Source organism: Fukomys damarensis, unplaced genomic scaffold, assembly GCF_012274545.1.
Source record: "Fukomys damarensis isolate Sample0158 unplaced genomic scaffold, DMR_v1.0_HiC HiC_scaffold_1, whole genome shotgun sequence".
NCBI classification, from domain to species: Eukaryota; Metazoa; Chordata; class Mammalia; order Rodentia; family Bathyergidae; genus Fukomys; species Fukomys damarensis.
The window spans coordinates 46,449,097-46,476,504 of record NW_022900913.1 but is presented as its reverse complement, the minus strand read 5'-3'; the positions used below and the strand labels follow the sequence as shown (position 1 = coordinate 46,476,504).

General features: G+C 43.0%; 1 long non-coding RNA gene and 1 other non-coding gene across 3 annotated transcripts in view; one reads left to right on the top strand and one right to left on the bottom strand.

The window, feature by feature from the left end:
• Positions 1–27,408, bottom strand: part of LOC117285200 — a 68,640-nt gene that overhangs the window by 38,710 nt on the left and 2,522 nt on the right. Inside the window, exons 1-2 of one of the 2 annotated variants that reach the window (XR_004516164.1) lie at positions 13,807–13,976; positions 4,549–4,633 (exon numbers count right to left, since the gene is read on the bottom strand). This is a non-coding gene — a long non-coding RNA (uncharacterized LOC117285200). Of the gene's footprint in view, positions 1–4,548; positions 4,634–13,806; positions 13,977–27,408 lie in introns of those variants that run through there. The other variant, XR_004516169.1, reaches the window with a different exon arrangement.
• On the top strand, positions 14,464–14,567 carry LOC117285585. The gene has a single exon (XR_004516651.1). It is a non-coding gene; the product is annotated as a U6 spliceosomal RNA (small nuclear RNA).

Below are 27,408 nucleotides of genomic sequence, written 5' to 3'. Positions count from 1 at the left end.
AAAAAAAAACCCACAAAAACCAAAACCAAAACAAAAAAAAACCCCAATTTATCCTTTGTAAAAAGAAGGGAAAAAGGGAAAAAAAGGAAAAAGGAACTGTCCAGCCTTAGGGACTAGAGCTAGTTTGTTTGCACAAGAACATAATCAGAGTCAGGAACACAGTGGACAAAATAGTCCCAAAGGAAATCAAGATTAAGATGCACACTTTGGACTCTGCCTACAAACACCAACCTCCCAAGCCCACAAGTCATTTTATTTGACAATGTCACAGCAGTTCACATTTCATAATGCACTCTTAACTTTAGAATCTTAATATGCTGGTTGGAATTAGCTGCATCTTTGGAGAAGAGTCTAATCTTAACTATGCTCTCCTTTGGAGAGATTTAGTGGTTGGTTGGAGGCATCAGCAAGATGTCTAGTTATTCTGGTAAGAGAAAACCATGATAAAATAAATACACATGCATATATTTTATATATAAACACATATATGTCTATATGTGTGTGCACGTGTGTATAAAACTAAACATGGCATGGACTCTGGGGAAATAAATGAGACTTCCTTTATTCAGTGATCCCACTGGGTCAAATGTTCTGTCCCCATTCTTAGAAGTCAAGTGGAGTTCAGGTCATGAAGAAGTTGCAGAGAAGAAAGTAAAGGTTTCAGAAGAGTGCATGGTCCTGTATGAATATGTAGACGGGAAAGAACCTGAGCTATTTCCAGGCCTACTCCCTACCTTGGTTCCTCTCCATGTGGGGACTCAGTATCCTAGTCACATCTCTGACTATTTTGATGGTGACCGGGGGTAGGGCAAGGTGAAGTAAGGACTAGCCAGCCACACTGCCAACCTGTGCTGTCTCAGGGATTTCCATCAGAGGCAATCCAGAAGGATATACCCAAGTACAAGTCCTACCTCTTGCTTCCTCTGTGCCACCTTTTTCCCCCAGACCTACCACACTAGAAGTAAGAACCATCTTCATCTGATGTAACATCCTTCCCCAGAGAGGGTCACTGACTGTTCTGTGGTGCCAGAGCTGTCAAGAGGCTGTAACAGAAAGAAGTCCAGCCTCTTCAGTTCCATTTCACCATGTGCTCTTTCTTCCCTACCTTAAGGTAAAGGATTCAGGCAACAGTGTGGCTACCCTGCTTCCCCATGAGCCCTGCCCACTGTGCTACAAGATGGACACAGGGTTAAACCTCCTGTAGGAGCCTGGGCCTCACCTGGCACTTGCATGCCAAAGTTGCATCCTGCCCCTCTCTGAACTGTCACCTGATTGGAATCTACCTTCCATCCCAGCATCACCCTCAAACACCCACTAACCCCAGAAGGGATGGATGGGCTGAAAATTAGCTGCCCAAGTATAAATGCAGACTTGAATATTTTTAATGTTGTGAGAAAAATAGTGAAAACTCCTTAAGGATAGAAGTTGTATTTAATCTGCCACTTCTACTGAGAAGAATCCCTGAAACACAAAGTTATTATGAAAAAAAAAATAATGTTAAGAAGACATGTAATTGAGTGGGGGTGGAGTTCAAGGTTGGCATTACAGAGGGCTGGACGCTTGGGAGCAACTCTGACCCAACAGAAGTTTAGAGAGAAGGTAGAGGAACTTTGGAGATTCACAGTGCACCGTCAGAAGATTCTACAGTGAAGAGTCTAGGGAGGAACGCTCCTCTCTTGGGGGTACCAGAGAGCAAGAGGACAGCACAAATACGGGCTGACCTGGAAACTCTTGGCTATGAGACAGATGCTTGACCCAGAAGCCAGCATGGACCAGGGCCTGGCTGTGATCAGAGGAGGTCCTTATACTGTGCGCGAGGATCCAGAAGGTCAGATGCAGAGATTTGGCAGGGTAGACAAGGAGAGAGCTGGGTACTAGCTTGCTCCACCTTCATTCCAGACATTCCCGGGGGCCCACCCTGTGCTGCAGACACTGCAAAGTGAAAGCAATATTTCACTTCCTTCTTTGCAATTAGGGTTCCACCAATCAGACGCATTTGCCCCAATACCCCACTTTACAGACTAGATAGCTGAGGATGGGGGCAGAGCAAAAGGTCTTTACCTTGATGGCCCAGATCACAGCCCAGAGGAGGTGGGCTCTGCAGGGGTCAGGGGACACAGCATCCTCTGCCCTAGCAGAGACATTCTGGAGGCTCCAGCTCCAGCCTGCTTGTCCAGGCTTTCCAAAATATCTGTAGGCCAATTAACCCCTGACTCTTAATTCCCTACATTTTTCAAAGGGATGCAGTGATTTCTGTTGTCTGAATCAGCATACACAGAGGCAGGCCTAGCACACTGCATACCCACAACCGATCCTTTTTTGAACACCCTTCTGTATGTGACAAAATGATTTTCAGTGATAATCATATGATAATCAGTAGTTATTATACTTATCATGATTCATTCATTAGCTGTAAAATGATTTTTAAAAGAAGTAATTTAAATTTTAAAGATTTTTTTTCAAATTCACTTAACTATTCCACATATAAACCAAAATTTGCATATACTAAATTTTAAACAAATTAAAATTCCAAGTGGTCACACAGAAAAACAGAATTGAATTAGGTCGGATTTGTGCCCTGCCTTTGCAGTCACGGTGCTATCACCCTTTATCGATGACTTAAACATAAACAAACCTAGTACCACAAAGTGAGACATAGATTGAGTTTGAAATCAGCTCCAACCCATCTCAAACTGTTCTTCCTGACTGGGAGTTCTCCTAAGTGACTTCCACATAGAATAGAATATTTACTAAAGGGAAATAAAGTGAAATATGCTAATATGAAATTATATATATATACCCACATATATGTAATTAAGAATATGTATAAGTAAAATTCAACAGTTACCACAGCAATTGTTTAGAATATGGACCAACAAAAGATTTGGGGGGAGGGTTATTTTATTACTGATATTGTTTAGAATTGCTGGCCTAGGGCTAATAAAAAGACTGACTTAGAGTCAATTTTATTATTGGTTTTAAACCCTCTGTAAGAAATGCAGCCCTGAACTACACACACCATGAGAACCACCCCACTACCCTGCCTGGTGCTGTGTGCAGAGCCCCAGGTAAGCTGGTCTCTGGGCCCTAAAGAGCTGACTTCGGAGCTAAGGCCTGGGGAGGGTGCTGGTCCCTGAGGGGGAGTGGTCAGGGTGATCCCAAGACAACAGGCCTTCCTTGCCGGGTACCTCATGCTTCCTGCAAGACTCAGCCTATCTGTCCCCTTCCTGACTCCCAGATGCCCTGAAACTTTATCTTGGTGACGAGGAACTGAGAGCCCAAAACTGTTGAAAACCTGTGTCAAGTTCTCAGTAAAGTGGTTCAGCTACTTTTGTGATGGGAGTGTACACTTCAGCACAACTAAAAGTCTTTTCCTGTCATGAAGATGCACACATGAATGTTAACTCTACCACTACCAAAAGTCCACTTTAAGCCACACACTGGAATCTCTCCTTTGCTGGCCAATGAGCAGTGCACCAAAAGTCCAGAGGCCAGGAGAGACGACCTCGTGCAGAACACCCCTGGGGTGAGGCCAGGACACAGGGTGCTGCCTAGAGAGAGACAATCTTCTCTCTACCCCTCTAAGTGCTGGTATTCTTCAAGGTTCCCAGTAGCACAAGTTGGACGAAAGCTAATTCCTTACTTCTAGGGAAAGTCAAGATGGTCTGTTGGTCTTTTCTCTAGATGAGAAGCTTTTAAAACAGAAGCACAGTCTCACAGAGAGTGCCTAGAATCGTGAGCCCTGTGGGGGCGATACTGGAGATTGAACCCAAGGACTCAGACTGAACTACATCCTCCATCGTTTTTTATTTTGTATGTTGAGACAGGGTCGGCTAAGTTGCTCAGGCTGGGCTCAAACTTGCTATTTTATTACCTCAGCCTCTTAGGGTGCTGGAATTATAGGCATGTACCATGAGGCTTGGCTAAATGAGACAATTTTAATGCTCACTGCCAAGACCCCAAGGGAATCCAGGGGAGAATGTCTCCCTAGATAGAGAACAGTGGTTACTCCCCACATCAGGGAAGGCACCAAACATCGGTAGATGCAGGTGGTCATTGCCTCAGGACTACCTCAGGGTACCTAAGGACCCTCAGAAGACTGTGACATTTTTCCTCAAAGGAGCAGCGAAGCAGATGCTCATCAAAGGCCCAGATAAGAGCCTTCTTCCCTAGCACTGCTAAGAGACTGCAGCTAGCACCCCATGCCCTGGGACCAGTGGTATTGTCTGGTCCTTATAGGGAGTGGTCAGGCAGAAGGAACAGGGCAGTCTAGGTCAGGGAGTAGCTGGATATGCATTTCAAATCCAGCATGGGCACTAAACTCATACTGCTGTATCACTGTCCAGGGTTGTCAGGTAACCTCATATCTAAAGATTACAAGCCTTAACTACTCCAGGAACAGCCTTGTGGCCAAAGAGAGGCTTGTTACAAAGGCCCCTTTTGTTGAAAGGATCTTTATTCCAGCAAGGGAGGGAATGGCTCTAGGCCCCCTCTTACCAGTGACCAGCCAGCATGGAGCAGTCATACAAGTTTAGCCAGCCCTCTTACCTCAGAAGACCCATCCTCGAGGCTCAGGTTTGCTGGCTGTGAGTTATGAGTTGGTCACTTTCTTTTCCAAGCTTCCATTCCCTCCCTAGAAAATGGAGATAATTTGGTAAAATAAAATGGAGGTAAAAGATGTACCGGCACACTAGCCATGCTGAGCAGTTGCACGCTAAGCATATTATACTTATACCCGACTCTGGCAAGCAAAACCAACTTCCCTTTCACTGTGCCTAACCCTCAACCATCCCACGTACAGTAAAGGAACATTTTTCATGGTTATTCCTCCTCTTTCCAACCCAGGATCCAAATACCACATCAGAGGTGAGGGGCAGAAATTCAGTCCCACTAAGCAAGCCAGGAAGGACAGCTGCTCCAACTCCCCCTCACTGCCTAACACAGAGAAGCAGGCTGGTGACCCTGCTCAGCCAAGCTGGTACCCCCAGCTCAACTTGGAATCCCAGGGACATCAGATAGTCTCAAGGAGGGTAGAAATTCCATGCCATACTGTTGGAGTCCAGAGTCTCAGGCAGTGAGGAGGTGACTTTAGCCAGGCGCACACAAACTGTTCTGAGAGTGCCCATGTTCTGCATTTTTGCTTCCTGGCCCTTCTTCCTGCTGCTTTTCTGAGCTTGGTCCTCCAGACTTCTGTCAACTCTGTGAGCTACTGTACAACAGCCAGTACCTTCCTGTTCTGCTTAATTAATCAGTCTTAGAGTCAACTGTACCAATATTGAAGAATATCAGGGAGGAAATTGCTCAAAATCCAGAGGTGGCTGGGGATTTAGCTCAGCGGTTCAGTGGCCTGCCTTGCAAGTGCAAGGACCCGAGTTCAATCCCTGGTACAAAAAAAAAAAAAAAAAAAAAAAGGCATAGACATTTTTTAAATGTGTCTATACTAACACATTTATCACAGTTTTACTTAAAATGGAAAACTGTAAACAGTGCTCATAATTGATAGTAATGAAATGGTTAAGTGAACTCTGATCCATTCACTTGGAAAAGCAAGCAATCCTCGGAATAATGGATAAAGATGGTACAATGATAAGCGCAGTGCAAGATAGTGACAAGTGAAAATGGGATATAAAATTACATGTATAAGACACTTGACCTTTCCCCCTGCCCAGAATATAATCTAGAATTTTTATCTTTCTTGTTCATAGTCCCATCTCTAGCCCCTGGCTGCAGTAGGCACTCAACTAATACTTACGGAATGAATAAAGGAAGTATTTTCACAGGAGAGGTGTGGGGGAAATCACCTATAATGCTGTTAGTGACTATTATAGATTAGTCACACTTTTTAAACCTGCTATTTTCTTTCTTCTATTTCCATTTTTTTGCATCATGTTCTTTTATTCATTTTTCCTGAGAAAACCAAGGGTTTTCTTAGCCCAAACCCTCAGTAGGTGAACCAACTCCCCCTAATATTTATTCCCCTCTTGAGAGACCCAAGATGCAACCACACAGGATGATAAGGCAAAGGAACATTATCTCCCTTTGCCGAGTGGAAGTGCTCAGCAAAGCAATCCATTAAGGAGCCTGGCTCTGCCGCCACCGAGTAAACACCACCTTCCTGTGGGCAGTGACCACCGATTGACCTTCACAGCCCACAGCTGGAGCCAGGAGTAGCAAAATCTGACTGGAGCAATAAAGTGTTGCCAGATCCCCAGGCCAAGTCAAAGGCCTTCCACTCTCCTCCCTTCCCCTCCCGTTGTCATCACAAACTTTGTCACCAGTCCATGTACACCAGTCTAAACAATGGCAGATTCAATAGCCAGAGGGAGATCAAAGGGGTTGACTGCCCCATCAGATTGGCATTCAGCTGAGGCCGCCACCAGCTTTGCAAGTGGGAGCCTGTCCCACCTCAGAATGACTAAGCAAGGAAGTGGAGGAGGAGTCAGCACTCTGTGGAAGTCAGGAGGTCAGCTTTAGGCTGCCCTGGACTCTCCCAGCAGGAAAGAGGATTTAACCAGCCAGGTAAGCTGCAAGGAAATGAAATCAGCTTCATATCCTGGGCAGGGCCAACTGTGCACACCTGCTAGGACTACCATCTTCTGACCTCGGCTGCTGGGTCTTACTAAGATAGATTCTCTTCTGCTCTCTCTCTCTCTCTGGCTCACTTGCTCTCTCGTGCATGCTCACATTTTCGCATGATAAAATGAATAATCATGCAAAAGAAAATGCTGGATTTAGAGAAAATAAGACACATTAAAAGCACACACCCCTGCAAAGGCTCGTGCTCATTAACTTCATGCCCTTTTCTTTTCTGCAATTGTCATTTCCCCATCTCCTACCAAAACATGCTCCATCCTGGTTTGATCTAATCCAAGAGAACCACCACAGGCTCCAGGGCACTCATTGTAGCATGTCTTCCTCATTATAAATGGGTGCCTCTCTGCTCAGCAGATTGCAGTGCCATCTGGGAAGTGCCCCACCCCGAGCTTGGTCTCCAGCTCTTCAGGGACTCTTCCAAGTTCTGATAGCGCCTCCTGCTCCAAGTTCTGGGTCTTAGCTCTGTGCAGTCCTCCTCTCACCCACACCAAGGCTCTGTACTGGGCTCTGCCAGCCTCTCCTATGAGAAACCAGATACAATAACCCAAGGCCCCAGCCTCTTGCCTTTTCTTCCTCAGCTCTTCAGGTGGGAGTTGTTTCCTACTGTTACTATCACTGAGATACCTCAAGATTCCTTTCTTTTTGCCTTTTAGTCTGCTAATACTGGTTTAATTGATTTCATTTATTAAATTTTCTCTGTTAAAATAACTACCATGATCAACTCCTTACCTAACTAATATTTACATAATCAAAAGACCTTCTGAAGTAGCATTAACAGTTTTGGTTCCCTTTGTTAGTATTAAATTTAAACCAAAACTAATTGTACTTTCCCAGGTATGCTTTAATTTTATAATTATCAAATATACATGCAGTACGTACATGCATGCATGGGTATGTGTGTTATATAGTGGTTTTCTGATTGGACTCATAAATACAAGAGAAAAGTTTATACAACAAAATGTGTCAAGTGGAACTTGCTGTAGAAGACAAGTTGCGGGCTTTTGATGGAGTGAGTGGTCCTCATCTGAGGTAGGGAGCAGAGCTTTTCATCTGTCATGTTCAGATGATATTTCTCAAGGAAGTGTGTGCAAGACCTAATTGGAAGTTACCACCTGCTATGCTGTTCAAGTTACTGACCATTTCTCAGCTAGATTCTAAGGAGTTTTAGGTAGTTGAACAGTTAGAGCATATGTCCTTTAAATAGCCAACAATTCCAGAAGAAAGAAAGAAAGATCCTGAAGAAAGAGAGTCTATGTGAGAAAAAGAAGACCCACTGGAGAAGACAATGAGGTAAAACAAACACACAGGAGTTAAGCAACCTAACTGTTCATAAAAACTAAAGGGAAAGCCACCACACTTAAAGTCAGAGGGGGAGGGCTATTAAAATCACAGGTGGTTGCAATAACCACACGTACCATCGGTGCTGAATTTCCAATCCCTATCTCCTTACTTTGGGAGCAATTAGTCTCGGGTGAAAAATTGCACTTGCATCTAATTGCACCTGCAATTACCTACTTCCGGGTGCAATTAGCCACTTGAACCTAATTCTGAGTGTGCAAGTGTTTAATTGCATATGTGAGGAGGTGATTCCAGACACAGATAGTTGTGCCCTCAGTCCTTGCACCTGCAGCTAATTGTGACTAATAAAACAAGTCTTCATACAAGTCAGGTTGAAGGCACATATGGTGACCCTATTTGAAGAGCCCAGGAATTGTAGTGGCTAGACTGATAGTGGTACAAGTAATTTAAAGGAAACAAAGGGACAAATTGTCCCTTTCCTTTGGATCTATGGTTACATTATCCAAGTCCCCTTCCTACATTCGTGTTCCTTTTGGACTATGGAATCGCAAGTCAGCTAGTTAGAGTAAAGTCCCCTGCTTTGGCTGGCATAATATTTGCAAGGACAGCAATAACTCTTCTGCTAACATTGAGAGAATCTGCAAGGTTCAGGTCAGAACTACGTTCCAGCCAATTCCCTATTTTGGGGTTTAACTCTCATAAGGTTCTTCACAACACTTAGGCAGCAGGTATCTATAGAACACCTATTCACTACTATGTACTCCTACTATGCACCAAATCATACAGCAAATTCAGAGGTTAATAGACATGGCTCCTGCTTTCAACTTCATGTCATTCCCACAACTAGTTACTGATATATTAGAGTTCTCATAAGCATATTGGGAAAATCCATTTATTCTGTCTTTCTACAAAAATCTATTTATCTGGGGCTGGGGATTTAGCTCAGCAGTTCGGTGGCCTGCCTTGCAAGCCCAAGGAGCAGAGTTCGATCCCTGGTACCAAAAAAAAAAAAAAAAAAAAAAAAAATCTATTTATCAAGTCCTCTTGGAATCCACATGCAAGCAGAAAAGATGGGTGCTAAACAACTGTTGACACAATTAATATTCTCATTAGAAGGGCTGTGAGAGTGCATGGTGAGGGTGTGCCCTAGGGTGATAGTTTAAGTTAGGATTCTCCAAAAAATTGGTGATTGCGCTGAGATTTAAAATATAACTAGATTGAGAGGGAGAGGCCAAGGGCTGCGGGCAGAGGGAATGAAGATGCAATGGCTTTGAGGCAGCACGGAGAACAGAAAGGAGGCCACAGTGGCTGAAGCAGAGTAATCAGAAGAGAGGTATGAAGTTTTTGTGATGCATGAGAGGAAATTCTCCAACACTGCACCCCATGAGAAAACTTGATAGTCCCCCTGCCAAGATGAAGGGCACCGAGTGGCCCATGTACAGTGACCCTACAGAAATTCTGATGTGAGATCATCTTTTGTACCTCTCTCTGTAATCTCACCAAAACCCACCTGGACCCTGGAAGAGCCAGAGAGAGATGAGGCAGAGGGAGGATCAAACTGCACACCAACCCTTCCTCATAAGGGCTTTAGCTTAAGTCAGTACCATTGATTTGGAGGTGAGATTGAAGTTTTACATTAAACTGAACTTGATCTTTAATACTTCAAAGTAATCAAAATTGATAGGTTTAATAATTGGAAGCAATGTAGAACACTACAGGATCTGTGTGAGATGTCTCTAAAGGATGGGAAATAAGGACCCATCTGAGCATATTTGGAGGCTGAATGGGAGAAACACAGAGCCTGCCTGTGACCGTACACCCTTGGGCCAACCATGCAGTGAACTAGGGTTGCAAAGGAATAATGCATATGACCCACTCTAGCTGAGATAAGAGAAAGCAGGGAAGGCTCCACAAAGATAAGAAGGACTGACACATTTGGAGAAAGAGAAGGGACCAGGCATTGCAAGAGGAGAAAAATATGAGAACACAGTGGGATGGAATCCATTTCCTACTGAGCGAGAAGCATCAAGAGGTCTGGCCTGGCCCGAGCATATGGTTGAGGTGGGTAGAACATATGCTAAAGCCAGATGGAAGGAAGCCCTGAATGCCAGAAAAAAGGAGTTAGGATTCTCAAGCATCAAATCTGGCTTATCCTCCAGGCTCCAAACACACAGCAAAATGACTTAGTTTCAGCCTGGAGTGAGATCATTCAATGAGCTTCCTCCCAAGGCTGAAATTATATCGTCCGCCTCATTCTTGTCTGTCTTCTTTGGTGAACATTATCAAACTCATCATTGTGAGGGTATTCCTTTCCTTTCCTTTCCCAGCTCTTTCACCAGCACACCTGGCCAAGATGGTACCAGTGTACAACCTCAAGTTGCGGGGGGGGGGCAGCAGGATCCCCTCCTTTTTCCTTATCGCTCTTCTGGCAAAGGCTACTAGACACTCACCATTCAGTGCTTTCTTCTTCTTCATCACCCCAAACACTTGATTTCCCATGCTTCCTACAGTTAGGTTGGAGTCTGAGTGGGAGAAACACAGAGCCTGTCTGTGACTGCATACCCTCAGGCAAATTCCTCAGAAACTTCCACACAACTTCTGCTCATCCCTTTTCCCTCGTGAGCCTAGAAATAAAGTCTGCTGAGATGGCGGAGACATGATGGCAGGAATCTGCTACCCACTCAGAGATAAGTGTGCACACTTCCATAACAAGCACAAGAAAGAACGGGGTTCAGCCTCTGAGCTGTGAGGCTTGCTCCTCATTGCAACACAGCTTCATCCATCTTAACATGTCCATCCACCTCTAATTCTAGTGTTACTGAACACATTTCCTCCCTCCTATCTCTTTCCACTACCCCACAGGCTTCGGGTTTTTTTCCAGTAGTGTTTTCCCTCTACCCATCCAGGACGTAGGCCTTTATTTTCCTGGACATGCCATCAGTCTGCCACCTGTCTTGGCTGGTCCCTCTCCTGGAATGCTCTTCCTCCACATGTTGCCCGGAGTGCCATTTCTTTGGCTGAAATGACCTTTTCCTAGAAGAGGTCCTGCCACTACCCATGCACCCTTGCCACCATGACATTCTCCTTGATGGCCTTCAGGGCACTTCCTGATTCATGAAATTATCTGCACCATGTATTGTCTTTGTCTGAGCAGGATGTCTCCTGCAGGAGAACAAAGAAGGTTTTGTGTGTGGTGTTTATTTAGTGCCTTCACCTGCTCTATAAGTAACTGGTGAATGAATGAATGAATGAATGAATGCAAATATTCTTACCTCTGAGTCATCTAGTCCCACTGTGTTTACACATGAAGAAATTGACCCAAAGCAAAAGGGAACACGCAAGCAGAAGAGGCTCCTCCACCTTGCTGGCTGTTCCTGGAGTGATGAACTTGGATACGATTTATGCAAATGAAAACTCTGGGGGGATTGTTTCAGAGGGATCTATAAAACAAATGTCATTTTCACCTGGAGAATTCACCAACCTTCGAACCAATTTTAAATATAGTTCTTTAATGCAGATTTGACAAATTTGAAATCTCTCACATAAAGCCATTTATCATCTAATGTGTGCCTGCCCTGCATCACAGTTTAAGTGATAGCTTTTTAATAGGGTAAAACATTTCTATAAAATCATCAAAATACCTTAAACCAAAACTGCCTATAAGAAACTGATGAGTTTCAAGCATTGATTCAGCCCCTGAAAGATCCTCCTTGCCATTGGCACCATGGGCATTTCTAATAAAAGCAGCTAAGGAAATATAATGAATATCTAATGTATATCTGTGTGGTTTCCCGAACTGGAACTAAGTCAATGAGCCTTTCAAAATGCATACTGTAGTGGTATATTCATAAACAATAATCTTGTTTTCTATCACGACTCTAGAGCCATTCTTTTTATAACACAACTGAAGGTTTAATTTTTTTATATATATAACCCTAACCCAGAACTTCAGGGAGGAAGGAAGTCTTGTCCATGTATGATCTTCACAATGTCCTTGTGTGTGGAAGCCATGTGGGCAAAAAAGGCAAACCAAAGCACCCACCATCCAGTGGCAAATACAGGGTTTGGGAATAATAACTCATAAACAACAGCACAGAAGCTGCCTTAAATGCAACACCAGGAGAAGACAATTGTCTAGACCAAGCACTCAAAGGCGCAGTAGCCAGGCCCATGCTGGGGGAGGTGCCTCTGACCCTCAGACCTGGCAGCCAGACGCGGCCAGGTCAGCCAGAGTCAGGCTGTCTCCTGGAGGCTGCTGGGTAAGGGTGGAACATGTGCACCTGACTCCTGCCAAAGCTTTCAGCTGTGTTGTCCCACCCACTTCCTTAACTGGAAATGCGGGAGTTGCTTCCCCCTCCTGTTGGCTCAGACACTGTGACCTAAAGCTGCCTCTCTACCTCAGTGACTTCCCTTCTAGAGGCCAAATATAACCATCCCTTTCCCAGTTCACAAAAATTCCAGTCAGACGGGTGTACACAATGATGGGCGGCCAAAGAGCATGTCAACGGCCCAACCCACAGCCAAAAATAATGACTGCTTGGTTAGTACAGGCTGGGTTTTTTATTTCCCTGTTGTTGGGACTTTATTGGGAGTTATTTTTATTTTGGTTTTGAATCCTGTTTTGGTTTTGTTTTTTGAAAGTAGATGGAATAAGTGAAGAAGTTGCTACATCAACTTCTCACATGAGACTCAGCCATGATGAGTCATGACCAGAAAGGCATGCACCCCTTCCGTCTACCCAGTCACCTGAACAGGGGGAGGGTCTGGAAAGTGGTGCTGGAAGAGACTCTTGCGTGGGCCAGGAGTGGATTTTCTATGCCTACACCATTGAAACATCATTTACCAGATGAGGTGTTGGTGCACAGCTGGCAGTTCAGTGCCCTCCCAACTGAAATGATTTCAATTATTAATTTCTTTACAAGTACAGCGTGTTCAACAACAACCAAGCCCACTTTATTTTTTGGTATCAGGGATCGAACTTGGGTCCTTAAGCTTACAAGTCAGGCAGCAGAACCACTGAACTAAATCCCCAGCCCCGAAGCCCGCTTTTGATTTGCTTTATGAACACAAGGCTCTTATCAATCAGGTTTTTTTGAAGGCCAACAGACACATCTTATTAATTCTTCCCTAGCAAGTGACATGAAAATTGAAGCACACTAAAGAGATTGAGGATGGGAAAGATGATTGTCTTCTCCATGCCCTATTTCCAAGTGCAATGAATAATAAGCAATTTTGCAAAACTACAACCTTCAATTGTTGGAATATCTTTGTACTTTTGTTTTCAGAGGCAGGATGTTTCCTGGTATTATGTTTCCACCTGAGAGAAAAACACTCCGTCATTTCTCCATGTGTGTGCATATCACACAAATATATATCATTTCTTGTCATGTTGTATACTGTTCCAGAATTAATAAATAATTTATGCATGTAATGCATTTATCAATTCTTCTGTAAACACACACACATATAATATCTCACATGCTAATGTCAAAGATGTCTTCTGTTTTAACAGAAAACAGGCAACCTCTTGGGTATTTCTCCATCTTGAAATTAACTTTGCATCTTATCCATCAAATGAGTGAAAAATTACAAGAAGTCCCTGTTCTTTAGACAACTGAGTGCTAATCCACACCAAATGAAGAGTTATGCTAAGTTTTTCTCATTGCATATTTTCTGAAATCAGTCCCCTGGTTTTGTTTTTGGTGGGGGGAGCTGTTTTCTAAGGATGGTCTCTATTTCTCCAGGGCCACTTTGACTGTTAAGGAAATACAGCTCCTAAATTTTGACTTGTTCTAAGTTGCCTTTCCTGTACTTCTGTCTTAGAATATTTATCATGCTTGTCATTAAAAACTACTTCTGAGCACCTAGCAGTGCTGAGCGTGGTACCAGGTGTGTGTGTTTGGCAGTCCTCACCTCCACTGCAGTCCACAGGCTCCAACTTGGATTTGAGCAGGTCATCATTCACACCCTCGTGGCAGCAGCATCCTGGGGTGACATCAACAAGACTGCAAGCAGCAGGCAGGATCATGAGGGCAGCAGCTGCTGAAGGCAGAGTCACATGACTGTAGCTGGCTCTTGTTTGTCTCTCTGCTCAGCCACCTCTCCCCACCAGACTTCCCATTTGAAAGGCTTTTGTGTTTCATCAATGTCATGAAAGAATCACCAGAATGATAGAATTTTAGAGGAAGGGAATGCAAAGATAATCTAGTCTTACCGCTCATTTTATAGATAAGGAAATGGAGGCCCTGGGGAGTGAAGTTCTTTGGCCAAACTCACGTAGTTGGTTTTTGGCAGAATAAAGACTGAAATTAAGTATCAGAACTCGCTTTCCAACGCTTTTTCCAATACACCAATGGCTTCCCAACATTCGTTAGTGCAATCCACAATGCACAATAAATTTGATATCAAGACTCACATGTATAAACATACATGTATCCAACACAAATGTTTCCCCAAACAATACTTTACTACATGATGTACTTGGATATTTTGTATTATAGTATATTTGTTTTTAAATATTCTAGAGCTTTGAATTTTCTATTGTAGTACATTAGTTTTTAAAATATTCTGGAGCTTGTTTAACAGCATGTATACTACAATTGGAACAATACAGAGAAGATTACCGTGGCCATGGCCCCAACACAAAGATAAAATGTGATTTTTTCCATATTTTTATATGTTTATAAAAATGGGGCTTTTCTTTCCAGGAATAGTATTTATAGGTATTCAATCCTATGGTTTACATTTCCCCTTATTAGGTACATTTACTGAATATCTAAGAAGGTGGGGGTTGGGTTCGATACAGTACAGGGAGCCTTACAAGTCTTACCTGTCATGCTTCTGAGCAGGAATGACCTTACTGTCTAATCTGTCCTCAGTGAGAAAGGCAGAATAATCTAGGAGAAAGAACACTGGACATAGAGTCAACACCTAGGCTCTGGTCCTGACTCCACCAACTACTAAACATGTAAATTTCTGAGTTTCCTCTGGCTTCTATGATCTCATCTGCAAGATCAAGCTGTTGCTAATTGAGAAAGTTTGGAGAAGTAAATGAAATAATGCAAATTAAAGCAATAAAAACTGTATACCCAAGCCTTGTCCTGGAATAGCAATGATCTTAAATTCTCACATTTCAAAGAAATACATTGTCTCAAGGTGCTTCTGTATTCTCATCAAAACACCCGCATAACGTACTCTAAACAAAATTGGGAGAATAAAGAAAAACTATTCCCTGAACCTGGCTCATTTTTAAAGGCCTTTTGCAGGTGTTTGGAAAAGAGAGGTTGACCCAAAATCTTCAAGATGTTCAGTTCCAAAAAAAGTAGAAGTCATTGCAAGCAATGACGGTGCTGTGTCCTTGAAAGAGAAAGGCGACAAGTCTCAAACGAAGAAACATATCCAAGGAAGGCAGCTTCTTGTGGATTGAAAGAGGAAGAACCTAGTGGACACATGGCAAAGTCAGATGGCTTTGTCAGGCTGGAGGCTGGTGGAGCAGGTGCAGTGGAACCAAATGAAAACTGGGGCTCTAGAGGCGCTCATCGTTGCTCCAGCTCCTTGTGAAGAAGGCATCTTTCTGGGAGATGGTTTGTCTGCATTTTAGGACATTCCACCTTTAGACTCACTAACTCTATCTAATAAAGATCAAAAACAGATGAAGAGAAATTACATTGAAGACGCCCAAAATGCCTGCAATGATCTTGGCAAGCATGAAAGTCATAAGGGGCCTGATAGCTGCAAACATTGTGCAAAGCCACTCGGACGCCCCTCGGAGGCCTTGCAGAGGTTTCGTGGCCAATGTAGGAGAGGTTTCATGGCTCTACTGAGGTAGGAGGGGCTGCTGCTGGGTGAGAGAGTGAACCAGTCGTCATGCAGATCCTTGAGAGGAGGAGGACCCGGGCATGGGCGGACTGGTGGAGGTGGCATAGGAGGCGGCACATTCTGATTCCTAAAATAGTGCATGATCATTATTCATGAACTTGAAGTTGTGTTTCTCACCAATCATCTCAGGGAAATTGCTTGGAAAAAAGAGACTGAGGACAGGTTATGCATTTCAGTTATTTCCTGGTGGAAAATCTATGATGCTTTATGGTTGTCATTGTCCGGGCCTACAGATAGCTTATTTCGAGTTTTTGAATGAAAAATATTTTTGCATTCCTTTAAAAAAAGAAAAATGCCAGTTATGCTCACAAAATCAATTCCACAACCTCCCAAGCAGACCATTTAAAAATTGCACCCACATGCCGGGGATTTAGCTCAGTGGTTCTGCCACCTGCTTTGCGAGCACAAGGTCCCGAGTTCGAAACCTGGTACCAAAAATAATAATAATAAACAGCACCCCCATATGTGGAGAGGGTTGCAGGATGGCTCTTAGCACAAACCTGAGCATCCCCTCCAAGCCAGCCCCATCCCTTCCAACACTTGTGCTTGCACCCAGTGCCCTCTGGAGCCTTCATTTCACGGTGAGCGACTCCCTTAGAGCATTCATTTCTCTTCCTGTTTCCACTGGAGCAAGTCTCCCACCAGGGTCAGCTCCTTCCTTCCCCTCCTTCCCAGAGGCCTCTGATTCTTCAGTCTGTGGCCTCCTCCGAGACCATTTCTCCTCTCCTGTGGTATAAATTCCTTCTTGTCTCCCTTTGCGCAACACCTTGGACTCTCCAACATCCGGGTGGACTATTCATCCAACACACTTGCTCTCCACGCCCCTTCATTTCCTTCCCTCTTCTGTTCCATCTGACATACCCCCAATCTTTTCCTTTGCTCTCTGAGCACATCCTCTCCCCCATGATTCTTGTTCCCTCAAATCCAAAAGTCCTCTAAATCTCCTTGACCCCTTCGTCCCATTATTTTTTTCCATTTTTCCATCCTCTCAGCTCCCACATGGCTTTGCTTCCTTCACCTTCCAACCTGGACTGAAAGACCTAGCACTTCAACCACAGGTAACCTGTCTGGGCTTACTCTTTTATATCAGGGTGCTGTCACTGTTAGCCCTAAAGGGGCAACAGTCAAACCAATCTACAAGAACTCTCTTTCATCATCTAGCACCAACACCCAGCACAGTGCCCGCCTGTGACCATGGATGTTCACTGCATGAAACTGTGTGCCCATATGACACATCCACCCCACTGGCTTCATGGTTGTAAAGACATTAAGAGCATACTAGGGAAATCTCAATACATCAGGAAGTTGCAGCTGGGTGCATGTTTAGTTCTAAAGTTAATCTTCCAGCACCATGGCTTAAATAATAGACCTGGCCTCCAGAAGCCAGACATGCCACAGTGACTCCAAATCCAACTAAGCCAAAGATGCCTGAGGTCATTTAACAAGGTTAACTTTCATACGTTGACTATTCCAGGGGGCTGCTGCAGAGATGAGAAATAGGCCCCCTCTAGACAGTCTTCTCTTTGCTGAAGTGTTTGTATCAACCCTGGCTCAGTACTGCTGCACTCCTATTTTTCTTTCTGATACCGAAGGATTCAGCTACCAGAAGAGGTAAACAGGAGAATGACAGATCTTATAGAAGCAGCCTCATGAAGACACACAGTAGACTAAGATTTCAGCTCAGCCACCTGGGTAGCCCTCAGGAGAGGTGCTGATAGAAGCTTGTGACCAAATCTCCCACTCTGGCCATGAGGAGAGCCTTTCGCACACATCGCACACACACACCCTCACAATGGCCACTCGAAGATGCAGTCCCAGGTAAGCAGTGTCGACAGAAGGACCGGGACAACATTCCGTCACTTCCTCTCAGTTCTTCCATTTTCTCTTCCTGTCTTTCCTTACCCAGTGTCTCAGAACAACGAGTCCACAGTCTGACCCTCTGCATCAGAACCATTTAAGGACTATTTTAAATGCAGCTTCCTGGCCTCATCTCAGAGAGATTAAATCAGCAACTCTAACACTGGAACCAGGGAACCTGCATTTAAACATTATTTTGCCTATTAAAGGTTGAGGACTACTCTGAAAGAGTCTCTTCTCTGTCCTTTCCAACTTCACATCCTTACTCCATGGTGCCTGCCCATTTGGCGGCCATTTTCTCTGCACGCTCCTTTCCTGTGGCCATCGTTTAGAAGCTAGTGGGGACCCAAAGGAAAGGAGCTAGACAGGAAAAGGACTAGTGGGGCTTTCTCTTGCTGTACTGAACAAACTCCTCCCTTGCTAAGCTCTGCTTTAATCCTCATCTGGTCTCCCTACAGGTTTCTTTGATTTGATTTAGCATCCATGCCTAACCTGAATCCTGGGATAGCCTGGGAACTTAGCACAGTGAGTTTAAATAAAGTTGCCTAGATGAAACCTAGAGATTCAGGTAGCTGATATTTAGTCTTAGGGTGATGATCTAGTTTTGGTCAAAGCCACAATCTACTAACAGGTTTACAGGAACAGACTTGCCAAGATGACGTTCTTGATGCTAAACAAGAGATATGAAGAATAAAGACATTTTGCCATCTATGTAGCCCCAGAGATGGGGTATCTATTGGAGATGACTGTGACCCTGACTGTGACCTCAGAGCAACTTCTTGGAACACCAGTCCCCATTTTGCTATTTGAGTATGAGAAGTAGTGCAGTTATTGTCATCTCTGCTCTGAATCAAGGATAAAAAGAGAAGGTGAGAATGAGAAAAGAGAAGGTGTGAAAGGGAAGGAATCCGGGTGAGCTGCAGAAATGCGGAAAAGCAGGAAGGACCTCAGATGCTGGGCTGGAATAAAGTAATGTAGCAGCCCACTTGTGAACTCAAACCACCATGTGACTCAGCAGCCATAGCGACAGTCCCTCCCTCTGAGTCTCCAAGTATTCTGGAGGACAAAGGTAGAGTGCTCTATGCCAAAGGACTTTGTCAATGTTGACATGTCACCAATATGGGATGTCGGCTCCCTATCTATGACTAAGGAGCTACTCCCCCTTTTCACTAACCCCACACAACTATGTGGGACACTAAAGGCTAAAAGGAAGCTTAAGTAGCAAACCCTTTTTCATTAGGAGATCAAAAGAAGCAAACAGGTAATAGAATGCCCTCTTTCCCTAGAACCTAGAGATTACCTAGGAAGCTTAAAGAGGGTGCTATTTTAGCAAGAAACTGAAAATGAGGCAAGACTGTGCCCCCAGAACACGCTGCATTTAGGCATCTTAACAAACAGCTTGAACAAAGAAGGTCAGCGCTCCACACAAGTTAATGTGTTTATACAGATTCCTTTGGAGACCACTGGGCCTTAGCCACAGCTTCCTTCCTGCATTCCGCTTTGTCAGCATGAATGATTTGCTGTCATAGGCATGTTGAGCTCCCTTGGGACTCACCTTCTCCTCAGAACCTAAAACAAGAAGTTTACCCTATTTCTTAATCAAGTGACTTCATTTCCCGGCTCTGATTCATCCTTCTTCAGCTCTGGCCTAGCTGCGAGGTGAGCCGGTCACCAGGACCTAGTCACTAGAGGGAGCAAGAGAGCAATAAGGGCCAAACGTTACCCAGATGACCAGCGTCCCTTGGAAACTGTTGCACTTGGCTTCCTATTACTCTCCAATCCCCTCAGACAAATGCCTCTCTTTCATTCCACAGCTCCTTGGTAAACTCTTATTTTCTTCTTTATCAGCTTTGGATAGAAAACAAAACAATTAATTTAAAAGCAGCACAGAAGAACCTAAACATTATTTATGTCTCTAATTATCTCATTCTAGTGGGTATTTTAGTCCCTATCTGGTCAGGACATTAATTATCTTCATAACTACAGCAAAAGTTAAATAATAAGCACCCAAGGCTACAGCACTACTGTAATGTGCAAGCTTAAATGAACTTATAAATTTTATTAATGGATGCTTTATACAACTCCATATATTATAAATCAAACAAGAAACCTATTTCTATCTTCTAAGGGTACAGTGAAAAAGCTTTAACATTATTGAGGATAATTTTTATTAAGTTTAAATCTCTCTCTCTTTTTTTTCAGTAATGAGACTGTTATGAGGATAATTTAATCTAGTTTGTCATGAGGCACCCCAGCTTGTTAAATAAGTTAATAAATGACTGTGCATTAATCAAAGTGACAAAGCTATGAAGAGCTGGGGATGGGAGACAATTCTAGTGATAGTATTAATTAGTATTTAATTAGAAACTTAGGGCCCATAAATAAAAAAAAAAATCATGGTAGAGACATTTATGCAAATTGCTTGGAGCCTGCAGTGGAGTTAGCTTTGCTTTAAAGAAACATGATTTTTTTTCTCCTAGCACACTGTACACAGCAGTCCTTGGCCATATCACGTGGCTTAAACGAGCTCTTCTTTTGTTTCCAATTTGTTCCAATTACAGGCCTGTAAATTCAAATCATTCTTTTGACTGTCTTGATTGAAATGTAGAGTTTCTACAATTTCTATTGGGAGTTCTTTCTTTCTTTCTTTTTTAATAATAAAGAAATGTTTTGAAGACATAAAGAAAGAGTTTCAGATTCTTCTTCTGCTCTTTTAATGAAGATGTGTGTCACCATTTTCAAAGAACAATTGTGGGTTCCATTTGGTATACAAACAATGCTTCCTTTTTAAATACTGGTAAGCTGTAACTGAGTTTTGTTATGTGATATCATACTGAAGATCCCATAGACTCAACTGCCCTCATTTTTATGATAATCACCACACTTCTACCTTTTCTCTCGATAATATTTTGATAAATGGGCCATTTTTGATGGTCCAAAAGGATAATAACTATTTGGTTCTGAACATCACTACCCGCCCTCTTTTCAGGCTTTATTATTTGTTGCATTTATTCAAGAAAGGTTATCCAGAGTAAAGCTGCTTTTTCTATTCAAAGGTCTATCTCTGTCATGGTTCATTTATGTGTGAGCATGATGGACTGAAACCCATATTATCTACAGCTGACAAGTGTCAGGGCGACAGTTCAATCAGTCCTTCCTTGTGATGATGCCCAGGGCCCCGTGTTTGAAGTAGGACAATAAAGCAGGCGACAGAATCAGGGGCAAACTGATCAAGTCCCTGTATGAAAAGGGGATTCTGCCTAATGACACAGTGTGGGTTTTTTTCCCCCTCTCCAAACACATTAGTCCTTAAACAGTGACTTAGCCCTTAAGAAAATCTGTGACTGACATGAAAATGCTGAAGTTTTAACGGGGCTGCTTTATCCGTAACCTCATGGGGTTGCTGCTTTGTGCAGACTGGTTTTGTCAAAGTCAGAAAAATAATGTATTCAGTGTCTGATCATTTTTAGGGCACTATTTAAATGGGATTTTAAGTCAGACATCCTGATGTTGACACAGGGATCATTTTCTTGTCCTTTTGTTTTACATCTGTGGAACAGATCATTTGCATCGGCTAATAAAATTAAATCTCCAAAATGCATACCAAAGCCAGCTCCCCTCAGCAATGCTTCTCAAGTCCCTCCACCAGCCAAGGAAGCAGAGTTGCCAGAATGTGTCTTTATGTGTTGTTTCTCTAGAACACAAACTACAATGCAAATATGTCTGTAAAATTAGTGCTCCTTTGGCCTGCATCACTCTTAGATGCGAATGTATATTAAAGCATTTCACTACAAATCCTGACAATCAACAGCAGAGCCAACCTCAATAAAATGCTAATAACCTGCAGTCTTTTCCTTGAAGGTACAGGATGCTATTGCCAGTGCTCTTTTCCAGTCTTCAAACCACTGCAGAAAGCAACAGTCAAGAAGAGGTGGCTCCCCTCCTTAGAAGGAGCCAGAACTCTAAATGCCTTTACTAGGGAAGAAGCCAAAGACACCCTTGGAGCATCATAAAATGTGCAAGCCAGAGGGCAGGCACCACGGAGAACATCAACACCAACCTCCATATTCTCTGGATAAAACTCAGGTCACAGAGCTTGAAAGTACCAGCAGAAGGATGAAATTAACTACAACAATAAAATCCTCTGTATTTTGCTTCCCTTAACCTGGCTTTTCCACTTAGAGCCAACTTAGTATACAAGGATCTGATGAAAAGCAGAATCCAGATCAGACTTCAAGGAACAGTGCCAAGAGCTACCAAACATGAATCATTCCAATTCCCTTCTGTGCATTTCTGGAAGCTCTAAGCACTGTTCCAGTGTGCTGTTTCTTCTCCATCCACTCCGCTCTGACCCAGTCCATCTAATGACCTTCATTCTCTGTCCTGCTCCAGCCCTGATCATCTGTCACCCAGGCTCCCTTGGCTGCTGGCTGCTAGTTGGATTCAAACCAGGGAAGGCACTGAAGTCAGTCACAGGGTAGATGGAGAGGGTCCCTGCTTCAAGAGCCCATCTCCGAGGAGCCTGCATTTCTCTAGCACTCTTCTTGAACAGAGAGGTCCCTCCTCCTGGACACCAGCTGTCCTAGGCCCCAATCACTGTCTCCCCTTGACCTTTCAGTTCTAGGGGCTAATAGCTCCCTATTGCTAAGTTTGAGATTCCTCTACATCTCTTGCTTGTTCACATCTCTTGCCTTTCCAGACCTCTGAAGTAGTCCTCTCAGGACACTGAGTTGACTGAACACCAAATTACTTGGACCCCCTAACTGACCTTTCTATATCTAGTCCAGTGGTTCTTAACATATTTTGGAACACCACAGAGAATCTGATAAATGCTATGAGCTCTCTCCTCAGGGAAAAATATTTGCTTACATGTGTATGCACAAAAATTTACATAGATTTGTAGCATGTTCATAGATTATTCAACAAATTCAACTACCTAACAGATTCCCTAGGATGTTACTGAGACTCCAGTATCTCTACTAACTGAACCTTTCTGAAACACCATTTCCATACCACATCCCTCCTCAGAGCCCCCAGTGGAGACATGCCAACTTTGCAAGGCAAGAGGCAGACTTCTTGGCACAACATTTCAGGCTGCATTTGACAGGGTCCTGCTAACAAAAGAGCTAAAGAGATGGGATTTCATTTTATTATCTGTTTGATTTCTATCTTATGGTACTAAGGATTAGCTTTCCCACATCCCCAGTCCTTTTGATTCTCTCTCTCTCCCTCCATCTCCCCCGCCCTTCTTCCATAGAGGGTCTCTTTAAATTGCTAAATTGCCCAGGTTCTTCTCAAACCTGTGACTCAAACTTACAGTCCTCCTGCCTTAGCTTCCCAGAGAAGGGATTTTAATACAATAAATTATTTTGAAGATTTTTGAAGGAGGTGACAGGGCAAGGGGGATGGTAAGACAACCCAAACAAAGATTAGCACCAGTAGGAAGTTGCTTTCTGGGGCCAGAGGGGCAAAGGGGACAAGTGAGTTTATCAGATCCCAGAAATTAGGGCAGCCAGCAGATCTAAAATCATAACAGAGGACACAATTCAGAAGAAAACATGCCCCTACCACAAATGCTGTCAAAGGAGAAAGGCAAGGGCTATTCTGGTGTCTTTCTTCCTAATGGCTCTCCAGATCCCTGCACACCACCCTGCTCTTCAGCCAGACATTGGCAAGGGCTGGGCACCTTGAGGTCCAAAGCAAGGGGGTACTGGAAGGTGGACTGAGGACAAACAGGAAAGTGGGTCACACAAAAGCTCTCATCTCCTGAACTCCCAGCTCGTGAAGCCCTGATGAGACGTGGCTGTCCCTGGCAGGCTCATTCTCCTCGTATCTGTTGTGCACCAACAGTGTGCCAGGTAATGTTTCCTTGAGAAAGAAAAGTTGAAGAACCTCTCACAAGTTGCAAATGAATATCCCAGAATGGAGCTGGAAAACTACTCAGGCAGAGAAATAATGAGGGTGGTTAATTAGAGCAGGGAATCTCAGAGGCTCGGCCAGGCTGCCTAAGCATTGATAACGGGCAAGACAAGGTCAGTAGTTGATGACTGGGATGGGCAGAGAAAAACTTGGATGACTTAATCAGCAACTTTGGAAACTGTGATTGATGAATTTGGAAGAAATTAAGGAATACATACACTGGGTCTTCTGGTCCAGCTTCTGAGGGCCCAAACCTTCTGAAACCATGTTGCATTCTGTGAGGAACCTTAAAAAATAAAAATGCAGTGTTCCCCTTAAGGATGCACCACAGCCAATTCTCAGCAGCTCAAAAAACATGGTGGTTTTCAGGAATTTTCAGTCAGTTGTTAAACATAGCCATACTTAAAAATTGGATTACATAAGCTTATAGTTAAATGTCTTATTAAAAATAAAGTGAATGCTCAAAATCTATCAGTCTGTTATAATTTTACTGTCTGTATGTTTTTGAGGTTGTTTATTGACTGTAAATGATAGTAATGCTATTTAATGATATGCTGTTACACATCACTTCCAAACTCTATATCCAGTACTATCATATACATAGCTTATAGGATATTTTCACCAGAGAAATCAGCAAACTTTCTGTATCAAGGCTTATCTGTTATGTTGCTGAGAGTCTAGATGAGAAGTCAGCCATCTACCATACATAGACTGAATCTAGCTAGCCACATATTTTTGCATGACCCACAAGTCTTTATATTTTTAAAGGATTGTTGAGAGAGAGAGAGATAGATTAAGGGTGAGAAAGAGGAAGGGGAAGAGACTATGGTCCACAAAGCATAAAGTGTTTGCTATCTAGGCCTTTATTGAAAGAATTTCCCAATCTCTGGTGTAGAGTCATGAAAGTGATAAAGTATTAATGCAAATTAAAAGTTGTATCTGTACCCATTGCACTGAGAATAACAGAAAACTGAGGACATATTTTTCTACTATTGACAGCTGTTACTCAATTGGCAAAGAAATCTCTCATGTTACTGATGAACAGGTGAAATCCCAACATACTCTTCACTGTTTCACTCCCATCTTGTTTGTCAATAGACAAAAATATCAAGCAACACACATGTTAGAACTATCCTTGTGAGTCAGTAATTGAACTTGGACCATAACCAAATATTTGTGTATGGCTAGATTTTATTAAATCATGATTAAATTGCAGCCACAGGTTAACTACATACCCAAGAGTTCAGCAAGAATCCAGGAAAGCATTACGTGGGAACCAGCCATCTGAAGAGCACCCAATAGAGGAGTATTATGCTGCATATTTTATATAGTGCACATAGGTCATGCGCTATAACAATTTATATGAGTATATTTGTAATGACTCTACACACATACCACACACCACACACATACACACACACACACACACAGTACTTTTCCTTTCTCAGATCCAGTTATCAAACTCTTATCATGATCCCACCCCCAAAGGCCAATTTCGTTAGATGTGATATCCACATTGGTTTTTTTTAAACTTCTCTCCACTTGTCCTAGTATGTAGCCAATGCGGAAGACTTTCTCACTTAGGGAAAGATCAAAGTGCAGGGAGATGAGTCCCCTTAAGATTTGTTCTTTTTTTTTTAATCAGAAGTTCCAACTGAACCTAAGTAAAGTGGAGGCATGGTTGGGGTGGAAAGGAGGTGAGTTCCTCCAGAAACTGGACATATCCCAACTTCTCTGAACAGAATTTTTCTGGAATGGCCTTCTCAGAGTCTCCTGAACAGGCCACTGTTATTTTTTTCCCCAGTGTTACTTCACTATCACTCCACCAAGGGCCCTTGTTTCTCTCCTGTCTCTGCCTGAATTGTGTCCGTCACTCATATTCCACATGAGAGAGCACCTCTTCCATCAGACCCTCTCAGAGGGTACACTGCCCACTCCAGGATCCATGTAACTACCCCTTGCTAACAAAACCCTGACTTACTGGAGCAGCACTCAGCCGCCCTAACACAGCTTGCAGCCCTCCCTTATAGCCAGATGCGGTCAATATGTCAGTTGCAGTGACTGCAACCTAAGCTGAAATCTGCCCGTGTTGCCCTGATGGACCTGTTAGACATGGCAGGGGCACATTCCCACTTCTCTGCAGTGGTCATTTTCAAAGCAGGAGGCAACCTATCAATAGGCAAAGGATGTGAGAATAGGACAACAAAAGGAATTGAGCTCAGTGACACAGCTACAGTCCCAGCCCGACTTCTTGCCTTTTAAAGCCTTATTCTGTGCAAAACATTATTCCCTAATTGTTTAAGCCACTCCTAGTTGGATATTGGATGGCTGCACCCTGCAATACTAATAGAAATGATAGTCCAGTAATTTCACAATGATTGCCCCTTCCATAACTCTATCCTCCTCCAGATTTGCTCTGTACCACCTATCCCAGGAATGTGGATGGGTCATATAGCAGATATTCAATTCTAAATCGGTTCTTTGAAATTTGGATACACATCTCTATAAGACTGGACTATTCCCGCAAATCCAGAGCAAGGGTTTGTGATAATATGTCAACTCCTAGAAAGATTGAGATGATTAGAAATAAAATTTAGCAAGACTTTATAAAGATGTTAGGTTCCTAACAACTATTTGCAAATAGAAAACATAATACAGAATGATCCCCAAGAATTTGGCTTTTGTCCACGACTCACTTTTGACGCAGGAGGAGCACAAACAGGTACAGTGTGAACTCTGGGTGCAAGTGCTCAGATCAGAATGTAAAGGGCACAGAGAATGCGAAGGCTACATCTGAGAAGTGCATGAGAAAAGAGTTGGTGACAGCTGTGCACTGAGCTCAGCAGACCACATTAGCAATGACTATTGCACACATGGTTGCATTCTATTTTTGTATTACATTAACGGATATATTATTGGTAATTGTTCTTAATAGAATCACAGAAATGAGAGATGGAAATGCTGTACAGTATGATGGAATGTTCTTCCTTTATCATTGATCATTATAATAAGCCTGCTCAGTCACTACTTACAAACCATACTACAACTTTGCCAATGAGGCAGACCAAAATGAGGAGATAAACAAAGTTGGTTTCCTTGCTAAATGTGAAGCCTAAGTTTTAAGATATTTTGCTGAAGTTTTAAACTGATTGTCAATTAGTCAATGAGCTATGGCAGGCAGTGTATTTCTGGGTAATTAGTGTGCGTCTTAGGGGGGTTATTTGGTATGAGGCTGAGGGCAAAGTAATTTGTATCTCCCAGGAAGTGCAATAATTGCCTCAAGCTGAACTGCTTGGAAAGTGTACTAATTCTATTAGGAAACATTTATGTTATTTTATATGGCATCCTGTATATTCATGAAGTGTACTCATAATCCACAAAGTATTCAATTTGGGAGTTTTCCCACAAAAGCATGGTATCAACAATAACCAAGAAAAGGGGGTGCACAGTTGAAGAACCCATGTATTATCAGAAAGGTGGGTATAGACTTCTAAAATCCATATTCTTAGGAGACCCCTGAATTCTAGCAGTGTGAAGAGCTAGTCTTGGAAAAGGTAAGGTAAGGCTATTTGCATAAAACTTGGTTTCTGGAAGCAAACAGGCTTTCTCTTTGGGGGTTTGCTCTATAGTCTGTGAGACTTGGGAGTTACACAAACTACAGCCTTGATCTTAGTATTTTTGGGCACTTGTTTTCCGAATCCTACTCAGGAGATTCAGGGCACAATAATCATTCACTCATTCAATCAACAAATGTTTACAAATGAATGGCCAAACAGACTACTTACTCCAATTTAGCAGCTTATAACAATACACATTCATTATATATATGCAGAATGATCCCCAAGAATTTGGCTATATATA